The sequence below is a fragment of the Solanum verrucosum genome, unplaced genomic scaffold, assembly GCF_900185275.1.
Source record: "Solanum verrucosum unplaced genomic scaffold, falcon-dt-bn FXZP01000049.1, whole genome shotgun sequence".
In the NCBI taxonomy this organism is placed as follows: Eukaryota; Viridiplantae; Streptophyta; class Magnoliopsida; order Solanales; family Solanaceae; genus Solanum; species Solanum verrucosum.
In genome coordinates, this window is record NW_026020221.1 from 1502704 (window position 1) to 1519371 (window position 16668).

The 16668-nt window shown below is 28.9% G+C and overlaps 1 protein-coding gene across 2 annotated transcripts in view; it reads right to left on the bottom strand.

The window, feature by feature from the left end:
• The window catches only part of LOC125831618 (E3 ubiquitin-protein ligase BOI-like), a 236953-nt gene that overhangs the window by 21607 nt on the left and 198678 nt on the right, over window positions 1–16668 (bottom strand). The window lies entirely within an intron of this gene.

Below are 16668 nucleotides of genomic sequence, written 5' to 3' on the forward strand. Positions count from 1 at the left end.
ATGTTCGTGCAGAAGAAATAATCCTAAGACAACTAAGCTTGCAGCTCTATCAGGTCTCTGTTGTTCTTGAGGATGATTCTTCACTTTTGTTAGCCTTTGCAAGAGTTCTTGAGAGTTTTCAAGTTGCAAAAACTAAAGTAATGACTATTGGACATAATCTTTATGAAGGATAGTCACAACCTTCGAAGCCAATGCATTAGCTGAGGTTTCTGCCACTTCTGCCACTGTTGGAGATTGTGCACCAACCAATTGTTCTTTTTCCAGCCTGACAGTTATGTGTATATTTTCGTCGTACCAGGTCCCTTTACAAGGTCCATGGGTTTGTCAGATCATCAAAACTACAATTAACAGGTTGATTATTGCATCATTTTGTCCTCTAGGTTCCAATATCCTAGTTTCTATAAATGAGAATGAAAATTTACATGTAAAATATACGTGATTTTTAGGAAAAGGCCAAGTTGGAATGAGGATCATGAGAAATGGAGTGTAAATTTGGGAACGAAGGTTTTAGGGTTCTTTTTTATTAGTTGGGTTCTTTTTGTATTGGGGTGGGTTTAGTTAAAAATGGGTGGGTAATGGGTGAGTTTAAAATTATATTATATAATTAAATTGCAACCAATGATTGAGTGCTACATAATTAAAAGGATTATTTAATTATTTTAAATGGTTCTCCGTTAATGAAGTGGCTAAAATCGGACCCAAAAGTGGATGGGGAGGGTATTTGTGAGCAATAGGTAGTTGGGGAGGGTATTTGAGAGCCAATAGGTGGATGAGGGGTAGTTGTGTACCATTTACAATACTTCGAGGTAGGGATGTATATGACCGGGTTGGTTCGGGTTTTTCAAATATCAAACCAAACCACCACTTGTGTAAAATTTTTAAATTTATAAACCAAATCAAAGTAATAAAATTTGGATTTTTTCGGGTTTTTCAAACACCAAACCAAATCATTGTGTCGAATTTTTAAATTTATAAATCAAACCAAACTAATAAACCTCAGAATTTTTTTCTTCAGAGTTTTGGATTTTTTCGGTAAAGTTTGCATACAAACATATAATTAACTTGTGCTCCAAATATTTCTTTAGTCCAACCAAAATACAATTATCTAAGGTGTTTCTTAAGAAAATAACACAAAATATGAGATGAGTACTAATGACACTAAAATATTCAATAAAAAATAATAATGAAATCATCATATAAAATAAATATTGCAAAGTCATAATGAAAATGATCATAATTTAAAAGTACTAAATCATGCTAAAATAAGTTTAATAAGTATTGGTTACATTACTAAATATTTAAGAAAAATTAAAATTAGATTATGTATTTTAATTTTCTAAATCAATGTAAAACTACAGAACAAATATTCAATATTATTGTCATTCTTAGTGTTGAATTGATTTTCTTTTTGCATTAGTATTAATTTGATTTTGATTTTAAGTTTCATTATGATTATCAACATCTACGAACTATAATCTTTATTGGACCATTCCGAATTCTAAGTTTTAAACTTGAAATAATATATTAAAAGATAAAAACTATGAAATAGTATAAGAAATATTTTAAAATTATATCAAAGTAAATATTTTTATGTATAAAATAAAATTTTAAAATTACATATATAATGTCGAGTTGGTTTTTTTTAGTTAAAATCAAACCAACCCAAATATAGTCGGATTTTTTTTTAATACCAAACCAAGTCAAACCAAATCACTAGTCGGATTTTTTTCGGTTTGACTCGACTTGCGATTTGGTTCGGTTTTGTACACCCTTACTTCGAGGGTATTTTAGGCCCTTTTCCGTTGAATGTGATATGTTCGAAGTGTTTGATTATCACGTCTAAAAATTTAACTTACTATATATATATATCATATTTTTACTATTTAATTATATTTTTAATAAGTTTTTTATATGTGGACATGATACTTTTTCATGAGTAAAAAATATCAAATTTTCTTTTTTTATACATAATATAATGGGTAGTGGTGAGCTTCATCCTTTATCTACTTTGAGTCTCTAATATATGTTGAGAAATGATTTTTGAACGTAACTTAATTCCAAAAATTAGTTCATGAGGATATGATTGTTCAAGGTTATATAAGGAGTCCACTCATGATTCCTTTTTCATTTTCATCCGAAGTGGGACTTTCAACACCCCACCTCATCACGTTCAGAATTGGAGATTTGATGTGTGAGCAATTTATTCTAGGGTCCATCATCAATAAATATTTATTGGATATGAATCATGTTTTTGATACCATATTGAAGTTTGAGGTCATCTCATCTAATAAAAATACTTTAAATGAGATGATCACACGCTTTGACAGAAGTATACGACATACAAAATAAGTGACTGAATTTTTTTATTAACATTATAACTGTTTATTTTCGAGAGAAATGAAAATAGTGAAATATGATTCCCATAAAAGTATCCTTCGAGATCTTTAAAAAGAGTAGTAGGTGATTGAGTAACTTTGAAATTTGAATAACGTACGTACCCGTGAATTTAGTTATTGAAATTTAATTATATTGTGGAGGTAGCCTTTTTTTTTTGGTGGAGGTAGCCATTTAATTCCTTTCAGGTGTATATATACTCCATTCTTTCCTAAGAGTATAATTATTTTAGAATACTGGTTATTTTAGGAAATAAAAATAAAATAAAATCTCCTGATCAAATTTAAATTTATTATTTCCTTCGTTTTATATTATTTGTCCATTTTATAGTCTTTTAGAAATATTTTTATTGTTTACTTAGAAATTTATTCTTTTTAATACACTTTATTTATGTGTCTTATGATCTTATCCATCGATCAATACCAAAATTAATCATGGATGAACTTTTTTGAAACTTTATTATATTTATATTTTTAAAACGATTTTTTTTAACTAATTGTATCTTGATCTTTTTAATTGATAAGTAATTTGAGGCATATATTTTTATTTTTTAATAATGCAGATAAATAATATGGGACTAATTTCTTTGAATTTACTCTACTTATGTGTCCTTATCCTCAATTAAAGTGTCGTAGTCTTCAAGAATAATTACTATTAAGGATAAAATGAGAATTATGATTTTGAATAATTATTTTTAGAAAATCATAAAAAATAATTTGAGACGAAAGGAGTATCAATACTTTAATCTTAATTTAGCCATTCCCACTCCATTTTCCTCAACCTAAATACACTTTTCCAAACTCATTAATTTTCATATATTAACAATTATTTGGTCTAACTTGTTGAAATAGCACCATCCCCATTCCTACCTCCACAACCTACCCACTATCAATGCCTTTCCCTCAAACCAAAAGCAATTTTCAAACCAAACTTTGTTTCCAAAGTAAATGGGATCATTCATCTATTATAATTAATCTTTGCACTTAATTATGTTTCAATCCTTTTCACCAAAATAAAGGAAATTGCTTCAAGGAAAACCCTACCACTAGTTTTAAAAAAAAAGGAAAGGACTTTATTTTCAACACATTTGACATAGATGAGAGATCTACTATATATATAAACCAATCTTATTGATACAAAATACATCAACTTATATGGTGAATCAATCAAATTAATGAAAATATGAATTTATATATCTAGAAGTGGAGTATAAATAGTACTTGTGAGTTGTGAATATATATGTCACAATCCAGACCGTCGCGATTGACACTCACACAAACCCTCCGGTGGGAGAACCATATTACTACAACCCAAACAAATAAATTTTATGAAAACTAAGGCATTTAAAGATACGGAAGCAGGTTTAAATAACTATAAAAATGGAGTCCCCATAAACTCCAAGGTTTTAACAAACAGCTAATCAAACTAATGCGGAAAAACGACCCCTAGAACCTGAAAGTCATTGTACCAAAACTCTACTAACGACAAGTCTAAGAACAAGGGGTGCAACCCCGAAATTAAACAACACCTTAAACAAAAGTCGAAGTCCGAAAATAGTGGACTTAAACAAGAAAGATCCATGGCAGTCTGAAAGAACTGTCTCACCCTTGAATCCGGTCACGCTCAATAATCACCTAGCTGAGGTCTATCAATAGCCACCTGAAGATGCCCTATACTCAACAAAGAAAGAGCAAGTGCAGTATCAGTACACAACCATAGTGTACTAGTAGGATCACACGACTATCCCATTAAGTGCAACATACATAAGTCATTACAACAATATAATAACATGCATACACCGAATATACACAATATCAATATCATTTACGAACAACGAACAATTTCACATTTATCAAGATATACAGTTATGTCAAACCAATGGTCCTCTCATGGAATCCACACCCAAATTGTTAGCATACCGGGACGTGGTACCCGATCTAATATTTATGTCGAAACGTGGCGATCGATCCCATGATTATTCCGGAATGTGGCAATCGATCCAATGTTTATGTCGAAATGTGGCAACCGATCCAAGTTAGTGTGTCGGAACGCAACACCCGATCCATTTAACAAGCCACAATCACAATCACAAGTATATTCTCAAAATCATACAATCAAGTCATGATTCATGGCATTCATCATTCATCTATCCTCATCCACAAGTAGTGTGATCAATAGTGCAACACTCACATACATACACATATTATAATGGAGCAAGAACAAACACATATCACACAATCATGAAATCATAATCATCACCTACCTCGAATCCAAGCTTGAATCCCCTAAGGCACTTGAATCTTCTTTTCCGGATTCTTCTCGCTTGTTCCTGGTCTAAAAATATACAATTAACGCAAGGATCAACATTCAAAGGTCTAATTATCCGGATTATGACAAACCCAATCACCCTAGACCAAATCCAAGATCCTAATACCCAATTTAGGGTTTTTTCCACCATCAGTTTCAGATCAAAACCCTTTCCCCACAATAATTACCTACGAATTTACATTCTACGGATCGAAAAGCGAATTCGGGGACTGAAAACCTTACCTTTAGCCTCAAGAATGGTGGAAAACTGTCAAGAAAACCCCTGGGGTTGTTCCTTAGCTCTCAAAGTCGAAAAGTGCAGAATAAAATGTTTTTGGGGTTTTATTTCCGACTTAAGTCGCGTCTATCCAGCTATGGCGGGACCCATCCCGCTACAACGTCATGCACGGAGACAGAATGCTGGAATTTGAATTCCAAGCCCCCATTTCACAACACACCTTCAACCCTTGACATTCAAAAACCACCCGTTCACTCTAAGATCATTTTCGGGAGTTCTACTCGCCCGAATTCAATTTCGTAAAGTCGTACGGGTTCCTTAACGTCTTAGCTATCCTCACGTAATCAATTTCATTATTACACTTCTCATTCATTACCAAATTTCCCTAGACTCGCCTGACTCCGATTTTGTCCAAATCTAGACTGGGCTAGGAAATTTCAAGTTACTACTCAAAAGTTTTCTGACCTCAATTCTTTCTCCATTGACTTTTTCCTAACAACGGAATCAAGTCGTTACAATATAGAAGTGGAACAAGTACCTTTTTAGCTTATCTTAAATAGACAGATGGATGTAATTACCAAGCATACTAATATAATCAATAATCTTATCCAATCTTTGAAGGATTGATGAGTAAATGGAGGTGCTTAATTAATTAACAAGTTAGATAATGAAGTATTAGTATTGATAAGCACCATCTATTGGACAGCTCGAATGAATTATTGCATAAAATTAACATCACTTGCTTTCTGATTGCTTTATAGGTGTGCTAAGTGTTGTGGCAGGTGGATGATCATCACATCTTAATTTCTATCTCCTATTTTTTTCTCTCGCCAAACTTTCTCTTATATTTATAGGTCAAAAATATATCTAAAGTATCTCAATTTTTTTGAGTTTAATTTCATATCTGAATTATTAGGTGTGCAATATTTTTACCTGATCTATCACCAAATGTTTATCAAAACAACTGAACTATTAGTTGTTCACTTTTCCTATCTGACAGTTCAAGTGTGTGGTGATGAACATTTGATGATAGTTTAACTAGAAATTCACACCTCCAATAATTCAAATATGAAACTAAAAAATAAATAAAAATACTTTAGGTAATTATATTTTTGACTCTTTTAACTCTTCTCATTAGAATTATAAACCAATGTGTCGTCATGACAATAAATAATCAGTATGATTAGGCGCATATGCAAATTTTCTTTTTATAATTATATCATTCTTTCTGATCTAATCAGAAAAGAAAAAGGAAATCAAAACAAAGTCGGATTTTAATTATTTTGGATCCTGTAGAAATTACTGGGGTTCGAGATAAGTTGTATGACCGCACACATCGTGGTAAATTAAGTTGTCACGTTCTATTTATATATGGTTATTATATATTAAGATAAAGAAGAATTAGAGGGAAAATAACTAACACAATATATCTTTTAAAAATCGATATATAAAAAGATAATCAATTTATTAAAAGTCCATATTAAATTAATGTAATACGTATCTTAGTTCTTAACCATAGTACTAAAAGGATAAATTTTGAAAAAGCACTATTACATTTGATTAAAAAAAAGCTATCTCTCCACAATTTTATTGTAGCCTATTTGATTTGTTAGGTTGGAAATTTATTATTTGTATTTGCTTAATTAAAAAAATAAATTGTTATATGTACATGATGAGTCAAAATTATTAGATTCAAATGAATTTATTGTAGGAGAAATTATCTTATTAGACATACATACCCAATTTATATATACTTTTAAATAATTATATATTTTATCATTAATTAAGAGTTTTCTATCATATATTAAGGAAAATACACCTAAATACATGTATTTGTATGTATCTCGTGTTATTCACATAGATTTGAATAGTGTGAAAAGGTCATATACAATTATACATAACTAGCAAAAATTACTTACCAGACATTGTAATTTTTTAGGATGAGGATGGCTTCTGTCACACTTGCGCTATGAATGATAATGCATCTTTTACAGATTTCTTTTAATTTTAAACATTTTTTAAAAAAGCCTTTACAAAAAACATATAAAAAAAATAATGACTTAGCACACGATAAAGCACTAGACATGAAATATCACATTTTTTTGTCAGAATATCCACAGTATTGTCTCAGTCAAAGTAACCTATTCCTCCTCCTTGTTAATTTGCTAATGTAAACATTAATCTAGATAATTAAATAAGTAGTAGGTATTTTAACAATAAGTTCAGAAATTCTGAGCACTCATATCCACCACTCAGATGAACAGTAGAATTTAATAATATCGACCATATTTCCATCACATTCACTTATTTGGAATCACATGGATATCAAAGGCCCAATATGGCTCTTTGACTTCATATTAATAATGGTACCCATGAACATGAAGGGTACTTCAATTAAAAAAAAAAATCGACAAATTTGGAAATCAAATAACCGCGAAAGCTGTCCAAATACTATGATCATAAAAGAAAAATCAGTGGGTCTCCTAAAAAATATTGGAAATTATAGAGAAAAATGTAATGCTTTAGATAAATATTGGAAGCTTATAAATTATGAAGTCCAGAAAAGCAAGGTACATTCTGGGACCAACATTATAAATATCTCAACCAAAGCCAGAGTATGGAGCCTGGAATTATTATTTTATATATATGTAAGTGTAAAATTTCAACAAGTTCAATGAACTTTGATTCATATTCTTAATAATAATGCGCATAGTTAGACTCATTCCTTTTATTTGTTTTTATTAATGATAGACTCTTATATTAATTAGTTTGTCCACACTTCAAATATTGAGTCTTGTTAGTGAAACGATAATATTAGTCCCACATTGATTATAATCGTTTTATTACTCATGAGGTACTGAGGAATAACAAGAGATTTAGATGAAGCGGTTGCACCTATTAATCTTGCACGAGACTTGTATAATTAGTGATGACATCCCTTTCTTCTTAATGAATAAAATAAATGTGTAAGGACCAAATGCACAAACTCATGTCGTGATAAATGCATTTTGACTCTCACAGTTTTCTTGATAATTTGATGTATGATCATTATTGCCTGTTGCATGCATTAAACACAAGGAAACCAATAAATTCTTACACAAAAGACAAGTGAAAAAAAAGGGTACATTATTTTATGCTAGTATTCAATTTTCTAGACTTAATACTTTGGAGCTGCAACCAAGTCAGAGCGTTTGCCCCACTACTGGCCGGTCTAGTCATAATTAGAGAAAAGGTAGTGCAAACTACAAAGGCATAATATATTTTCTTCGTCTCAAAATAGGTATCTATTCATTTTTATTAAATTTGTTTTTGAATAGTTTTTTTTTCTCGCTAAAGCATCACTAATTTTGTGTTTGAGAAAATTTTCTCTATTAAATGAGTAATTTATAATTATAACCAATCCACTGCCATGATCTTGTAACAGGAAGGAAAAAAAAAAAGAGAATCAGAAATTCCCACAAATCCAGGCATTTGCTGGCCTATTCTAATTACATAATAATGTCCTTCTACCTTAGCCTTTTTTGGCCAGCAATATCAATGCTCGTAAAACTAATCAAAGTATATATTAAATATTTTAATTAATAAACATATCGATGTGATTAATAATGTCATCTAGTGGAATGAGTTCGATCATCTAAGCAATTAATTCTATTGGATTGTCGGTTTTGCTGATTAACATTTAGCTATCAGTATTACGTGTGCTAATTTTATTTTTATTTTCTATTTGAACAATTTAAGGTATTATTAGAGAGAAAAAATAATTTTGAATAATTTATAGAATATTCTCCTTGATAGGCACGAGGAATATAAAGAAAAAGTCATGGTTAATGAGTTGCAATGACTATGATGGTGAACCAACCATGAGCTCATGTTTTGTAAATTGTAACCACCCTATCTTTGTTCAAATTTCAAACCATTATTTGATTTTATAAGTTTGAATTCGAGAAGCTATTGCAATTGATTTATTTGATTTAATGGATTCTAAAATCAATTTATTTATACTTATTTAGTATTTTAAAAAATACACCGTCACATTCGAGTGAAAATTATTGAATTGTCCAACTGTGTATATATACTAAATATGGAATCCGTGTCATCACGAACCCAATACATGTTACTGAGTCAGTCTTGATTTGTGTGACGCAATTGAAATTTAGAGAATCATCCAAAAATAATTATGATTTTAAATATTCTAAGTGGTTAATTATTGTAATTTATAATAAATTTTACTTAATTTTTTAAAATAATATATATTACTCTCTATGTCCCAATTTATGTGGCACAAATAGAATTTAAAGAATCGATCAAATTTATATATGTTTTTTCAAATATTTCAAGTGATTAATTATTGTGATTCTAGTGTTTTTTTACGTCATTTTAAAACAATATATGTTACTTTTTATGTCCCAATTTATGTGGTATCGATAGAATTTCAAGTCAATTGAATTTTTTTGATATATCTTTGAAATTTAAATATTTTAAATTATTAATTATCATAATGTATAAGATTGTTTTTACATAATTTTCAAATATTCAAAATATTAGAATTAATTAAAACAAAAATAATATAAAATTATATAAATATCTTTGACTAAAAAGCAGACACATCGATCAAGAGATGCCTGCTTCTAGACTTAGTCGTAAAGCAATAATATGTGTATATGTATAACATATGTTGGTCGAACGGAAGGCCAGCAATGAGTTCGCAGCTGAATTATGTGTGTTATATACCCTAAAAATACACATGCATGTTTTGTTTTTTCAAATCCCAAGAATTTAACCACATGAAATGTGATATTCAATTAAAAATGGGAAGCTCTTAATGAAAAGATTTGATTTTATGTTTAATGAAATGATTGATAGTAACAAAAATAATATTTATAATATATTTTAGACCATAAATTCATAATTCTATGTTTTGTCAAATGCGTACATCATATAAATTAAGTCAAAGAGAGTGTTACTTATTAATATGCATGTATTTGATAGGCGTAGAAAGTAGTCGCTGAGCTACTTCTCACTGAGTTAGTTACGGAGGGACCGTCGAGAGAGATTTGCATGTGTTAGCTAGCCTCATATCTTTCTCAATGTCCGGACATCTATCCAATGCCTTCCTGCTTTTCGGCCTTTCACTTCCCGCTTGAGGAACCGTCTCTGGATGTTCCAGATGTAATTGCTATGTCCCCTCTTTCTGACTCTCTGTGCCTTTATACCATGTCCCCTTGGAAGGCATCTCTATCTTTTTAATCTTCTTTTTGATAGTTACACCATGTTATCCTTCGGCAGACTTATTTACCCATGGCCATTTTCAGCCGGTTTGACGCGACAATTCTTCTTCTTCGACTTTTCTCTGTACTGGGACTGTTTAGAGGTAATTTTGAGTTGCTCAGAGATTGAATAGTTAATATATATTTCATGTATAGTCAGTGTATACTTCAGGTATAGTTAAGCTATATTTAACTTTTCCAGTGTATCATAATAAATAGTCAGTGTATAGTTCATTTATAGATAAACTATACTATATAGTCACTATATACTTTTTATGACTTTTGACAAACATTATTATATAATCTTTGCACACTTTCTATGAGTTTTAGCTATTTTTATATCATTAAAATCATAATAATATTTATTGTAACCTAATTATTTAACGTATATATTTGAAATTAATTACCTTCAAGGAAAAACCAACAAAAATTCTGCTATTTGGTTCCGAAAAAGTTTGCTCCCTCGCAAATTTAGTCGGTAATTTGGTAGCAGTCTGTTGAGCAGGCCCATTTGGTTATTCATTCGACAGACTCAAGCTCAGGCCCAAGTACATGTTTTATTAATTGAGAAAATTTCAGATATAGCGAAGATAATAGATATAATATAGCTATAGTTTAGTAGTTGCGCTCCATATCTATAGTTTCGTAGTTGTGCTCCATATCTATAGTTTCGTTTGCTATGAAGGCTGCAGTTTGTATATTTCGCTTGCAAATATGCAAATGAAAGCTATGGTTTGTATATTTCACTTGTGAATATATAAACACAATAAGTATATACAAATTTTGTATTTTTATATATTTGGAAACTTCTTAGAACTCTGTTTGTATATTTTGTTTGCCAATATACAAACAAAGTAATTTATTATGAATTTGTCATAAATCGCATACAAATAGCTAGGGTAAGCATATAAAACTTCTGAATTTATACACTCAGAAATCGAATTATACGAATTCTAATTTATACAATCAGGGATAAATTATACAAATTCTTGATTTATACAATCATAAAATAGTAGTGAAATTTCGCGAAACTGTAGCCACAAGTTAAAAAATAATCGAAACTATATTATATAATATACTCTAGATGTTTGCTATTTTGTAATTTTCTCATTTAAATTTGGGGAACTCTAGTTTAAGAGCTAATTACTTAGATACACTTTAGTTTGTAATATTACGTATCTTACTAGATTTTGGTGTCTCCAAATACATATATCTCAGATATATGAGATCAAATTTAAGTGTAATTTGTTCTAGATACATTGTATCCAAGTGGATTCGCATAAATCTGGGATACATAGCAAATCTCGCTCGCCTCCCTCTCCCCTCTCCCATGTACTTGATATCCCAAATACATGTGAATCACTCGATACATACAAATACATGTATGTAGTGTGATTCCCATGTATCTGTGATACATACGAATCTTGCTCGCCTCCCTTCCCAATTTCGCTCGTCTCTTTCCCTATTTTTGTGTATCTAGTAGCAAATATACATATATCTAAGTATAAGATACGTACAAAATTCTTAATTAGTGATAAGATACGTAATATTTTAAAAGTTTAAATAATTATAGTATATATGGTAATAAAGTGTCTAATTATATAGTTTGCCATTTAAACTTTAGGTTGATTAGTCGGTTATACTTTAATTTGATCCATGTCCAATGAAAGTTGGAGAATTTACATACTAGAAGTTGATAATGAAAAAGTATAAAATACAACGAACGGCAAATTTAAATATTGAGATCTAATAAGCAAACTGTTCAGTTTTAGATAAAGTTAGGATGGGAAAAAGAGGGAAAAAGTGATACAATAACTGTATGTATCACTATATTCAGAGTATCACACTAAAATGTCATAATTATACTGACGAATGTTTATTTTATTGTATTTGTGTAGATTTAGGTATTCGTATTCTCTTCTATGTATGTATTTTTCATTATATTTCGTCATATGAGAGAGAATATAGTCTACTGAACTTAGCGCATACAAGCAAGTGTGATTGTATTCATTGATACAACGAAATCAAGTGAACATATACAATATGATAGCAATTAAATAGTAGTTATGAATGAATACAAGTGAAATTAGAGTAAATGAATGCAAGTGATACAAGCTGGTAACAATTGATATATAAGAGCGAATAAATACAACTAAAAATAGAATGAATAAACACATGTGATACAAGCCGATAAACAATTAATATAATAAAGTGAATGAATATAACTTAAGTTAGAGCGAGTGAAAATAAGTTATACAATCATTCAAGCAAATGGATATAACTGATACAAATTGGTAATAATTGCGATGGTATGCATGTATACACCTACTGAGTGAACAAATATAAGCTATTAACGAACAAATACATTTGCTATACCAAAATAGTAGGCCACGAATGGTAAATAAATTATAGCTTCTATTGATAATTATTTTCCAAATTATAGTTATTTAAGCAATTTCTCATATAAAGAAAACTTATTCTGAATCTTAGATAGTTTGAGAAGAAAAGACTCCCTCGCGTCATCATGACATTCCTCTCAAATTTCTGAATCAGATAAAAATATTGATTTTCGTTATTTCTATTTAAAAAATTTATTTATTTTATGAGGAATTTAATTTTAAAAATTTGTGGTATTTTTCAACAGGTCATTTTAGAAAGTGAAATTCAGATTCAAACAATTTAAATTTCTTTTAAAACACACCAATTACTTGTGATTTCGAAATAATTCTTCTACATTTATGTTCAAATGTTTTTTCTGATTATAAAAAGTAGAAATTGTTTTGTTGAATTATTGCCGTGAACACTGAATACGTATAATAAATATGACACTACTTCTGCCGGATGGTTTACCAAAGTAAAGACGATAACTAATTATGACAAGTAGGAGCAATTATTTCATAGTGGTAATGAGAGAATAAAGTTGTTACACATAGAAAATAACATGGTATTGAAATGCAGAATTAATAGTAGCAGAATACATCTCAACCTGATTTATTGAACTAGTACTAGTACTTATAATTGAAAGGTCAAAGCTTGTTGAGGATTATCTGAGCACCATACTGAGGCTTCATAACGAGTATTGCCTGAGGGGCATGAACATAGGAAGGAGAGAGCTTAAACCAAAAACGCTGCAGAATTTAAAATAAAATTTTACAATAATGCATTATTTATTATGTAATTGTATTTCATCAATGATTTCACTTTTATTTGAATTGTTTGTTAGTATGTATTATACATAATATTTGTTGTAATTTATTTTATTTAGAATTTTAGAATAAAATATAATTTTATATTTAATGAAAAAATTGAAAAGAACAAAATTTATATTACACGAAGATTATATAGATTATAGGGTAATTATTTGCAAAAAGAAGAAATGATTTATATTATGAAATAAGAAATAAAAATGAAATAGAAATAATAATATAATATTGAGGAGAGAGAAAAAGATTCTTTTTTAGAAAGTAAAATAAAGAATTGGGTTAGAGTTGGTTGTCTGAAAAAATAGAGAACTCTATATTTGAAGAGTAAAATAGAGGGTAGGGTTGGAAATGCCCTGAGTGGAGCTACCTATATATTGAGTTATTGACTAGGACACCATCATTTTTTTCATTTTTGGGCCTCGGCCCAATCCTTGAGGCTAATGGGCCAATAGAGAGTAAGAGAGCGGAAATGACATATATAGACAACTGCTAATAACTATAAGCAACATATAGCCCAACATTAATAAACATTAAATAAACAAATAAAGTATTAGCACAAATTGTCCCAAAACTAATTCGGCTTATTAATGGGCGTTTTCCTCCTCCATTATGAAACTAACGGTTAATGAATATCATAAATTAAGGAGACATGGGTTTTATTTTTTCATGGTATTATAACTCTTGAATTGATAAACATGGTCATTCAATTTCTATGAAATTCACCAATTCCAAATTAGTGTATCCAAAAAATAATAATCAACGCACTTCAATAACAAACAGAGAATGTCATAGTAAAAGTTATTTTGTTTATTCAATGGAAAGGGTGGTTATTACAATAAATATTAATTTCGATTGATTTCAACTCATCTAAATGTTGATATTTTCATCAATTCCTTTGAATTTCATTTAGATTAACAACGATTCAACACCGATATTGATATGCAACACTATGGGATTACACGTATACATCGAATTGGAAAAAATATATTTATTTCAATGGATTCATTTAATTGATATCAAATTATCTAAATGTCGATACTTCTATTAATTTCTTTGAATTTCATTATAAGATTGATGAAGCTTCAATACCAATGTTAACGTAAAACAATATGGGATTGCGAGTATACATAGGATTGGAAGGTGTTACTACAATTATACTAATAGAAAGTCAATTTTATAAGGAAAATGAGATTGTGTCGAGGTATAATTATTCTAAAATAATAGTTATGTATACATTATATATGTATCTTGTAAACTAAATAGTTTGTATAATTATATAATAAGTTTAGTTAACTAATGAATTCAATTAACTCTATTTGTATACATAATCTTTCATTCAAAGAATATTTATGAATTTATTATAATTTTATATTTACACTGTCGATTATGTATACATGAAACTATTTTGAATTCATTTATTTAGAAGTTGTATACATTTATGTATACTGTAACTACAGTATGTATACATTGGCCCGTATTCATTTTTGTATTCATCAGTCCCGTATTTACCTAAAAAATTTGTATATTTGTTTAAATCGAGATTGGTATACATTGATCAAAGTGTATTTACATGGATAGAATTTGAAGTTGTTGGTAGAGATTAAAAAAATCGAGAACATCATACCGTTTTTTTCTACAAAAAAATAATGTGAACCTTTCTTACCTATAGAATTTATACCAAAAAAATAAAATCTAGAATCAAAACTATTGCCCAGAAGAGTTGAAAAACATCAATTCCACAAATCACTAAATTTTCTAATGATTTGGGCAAGAAAACACGTATATATGAAAGAGAATTTATGAGAGAACAATGAATAAATATACAATTATATCTTGCATAATTAAATAGAGCAAATTAAGGAGAAGAAAAGAAAATTAAGGAGAAAAAAAAGAAGAAATTATCGAGATATTTAAAAAAGAGACAACAGAAAGAAAGAACACTACTTTAAAACAATTAACAAAAAAATAAGGAGAGAAAAAAAATAGGAACAGTAAAGCAATAAAATAGGAAATGGTTGAGTGAAAAATCAGATTTTTAATATATATATATATATATTTTGCCAATAAATTAAAAGTGGGCTATTTATTGCTAATTTAGTCTATAAGTTGTCATGTTGTGCCATTTTTTCGAGACGGAGCTATTGGGCATCACTTCTAATGAAGAGAAACTTTCATAATCAACGCTACTATATATTCTAATTACTCAATAAAATGATAGTTTCAACAATTATATAAATTGTCCAAAATTATTTCTAGATACATATATTCAGTGCGTTAGATTTCATGTATCTCAGATACATATGTTGTTAAATTTACATTATTTTTGTCAGTTTAAAATCTCCTATAGCCGAATTCCATAAAATAAGGAGACTAACGATTTTTGAAGATCCTATATGTATCTTAGTTATATAGTTTTTTCATTAATATGAATCTGATTCATAATTTCATAGTTTAAAAAATTGTATTTATATTACCTTTCCCAAGATTTAAACTTGATTAATTTATTGTATTACTTTTTAAAATAATAAACTCAAACTTTAATTTTTACTAAACAAATTATGATTTATAAGACGTAAAAAACTCAAAGCATCATATTTGTGGTTCACAATGATTCTTTTTATAAGTGTTTCACATTTTATTTATGTTTTACAATTTTGTGTATATGTTTGTATCTAGTATCAATTTATATAGTGTATTTAGATACATATATATGATATCAAAGATACACATATTTGGTGTCAAATATACACGGATTCATTTATCAAATAAGTCAACACTCAATGTATATTCGCATAATCAGATACTTAGAAGAAAAAGAAGAAAAGGAAGTATTCTTTAGGATGTAGTAATATTTATTTTAAACAGAATCCGTTGATTTAGATCCACAAAGCATAGTAAACTGTGACAATCAAGAAAAGAAGTATTTTTTAAAACACACAAGCAAAGAGTGATTTTAAAATAATTTATTAAATAGGAGTGACAATGGGTAGGTGTGGATACAGGCGGGGTCGGTTAAAATATATTTCTTCAAAATATAATGTACATTATAAGTTATCTTACTAATTAAACTAAATTTGGTAATTTGAGCTATAATAAATTCAATTTCTATTATATTTACTAGAACAACTTGTTACCAAGCTGCATTTACTAAAACAATTTGTCAACACTTTTTTGTACCTTAAAGTTTTATTATAGAGAATTGTAAAAACAACATGTAATCTAAAATAAATGTTTACATATTTGAGTGAATACTTAATTG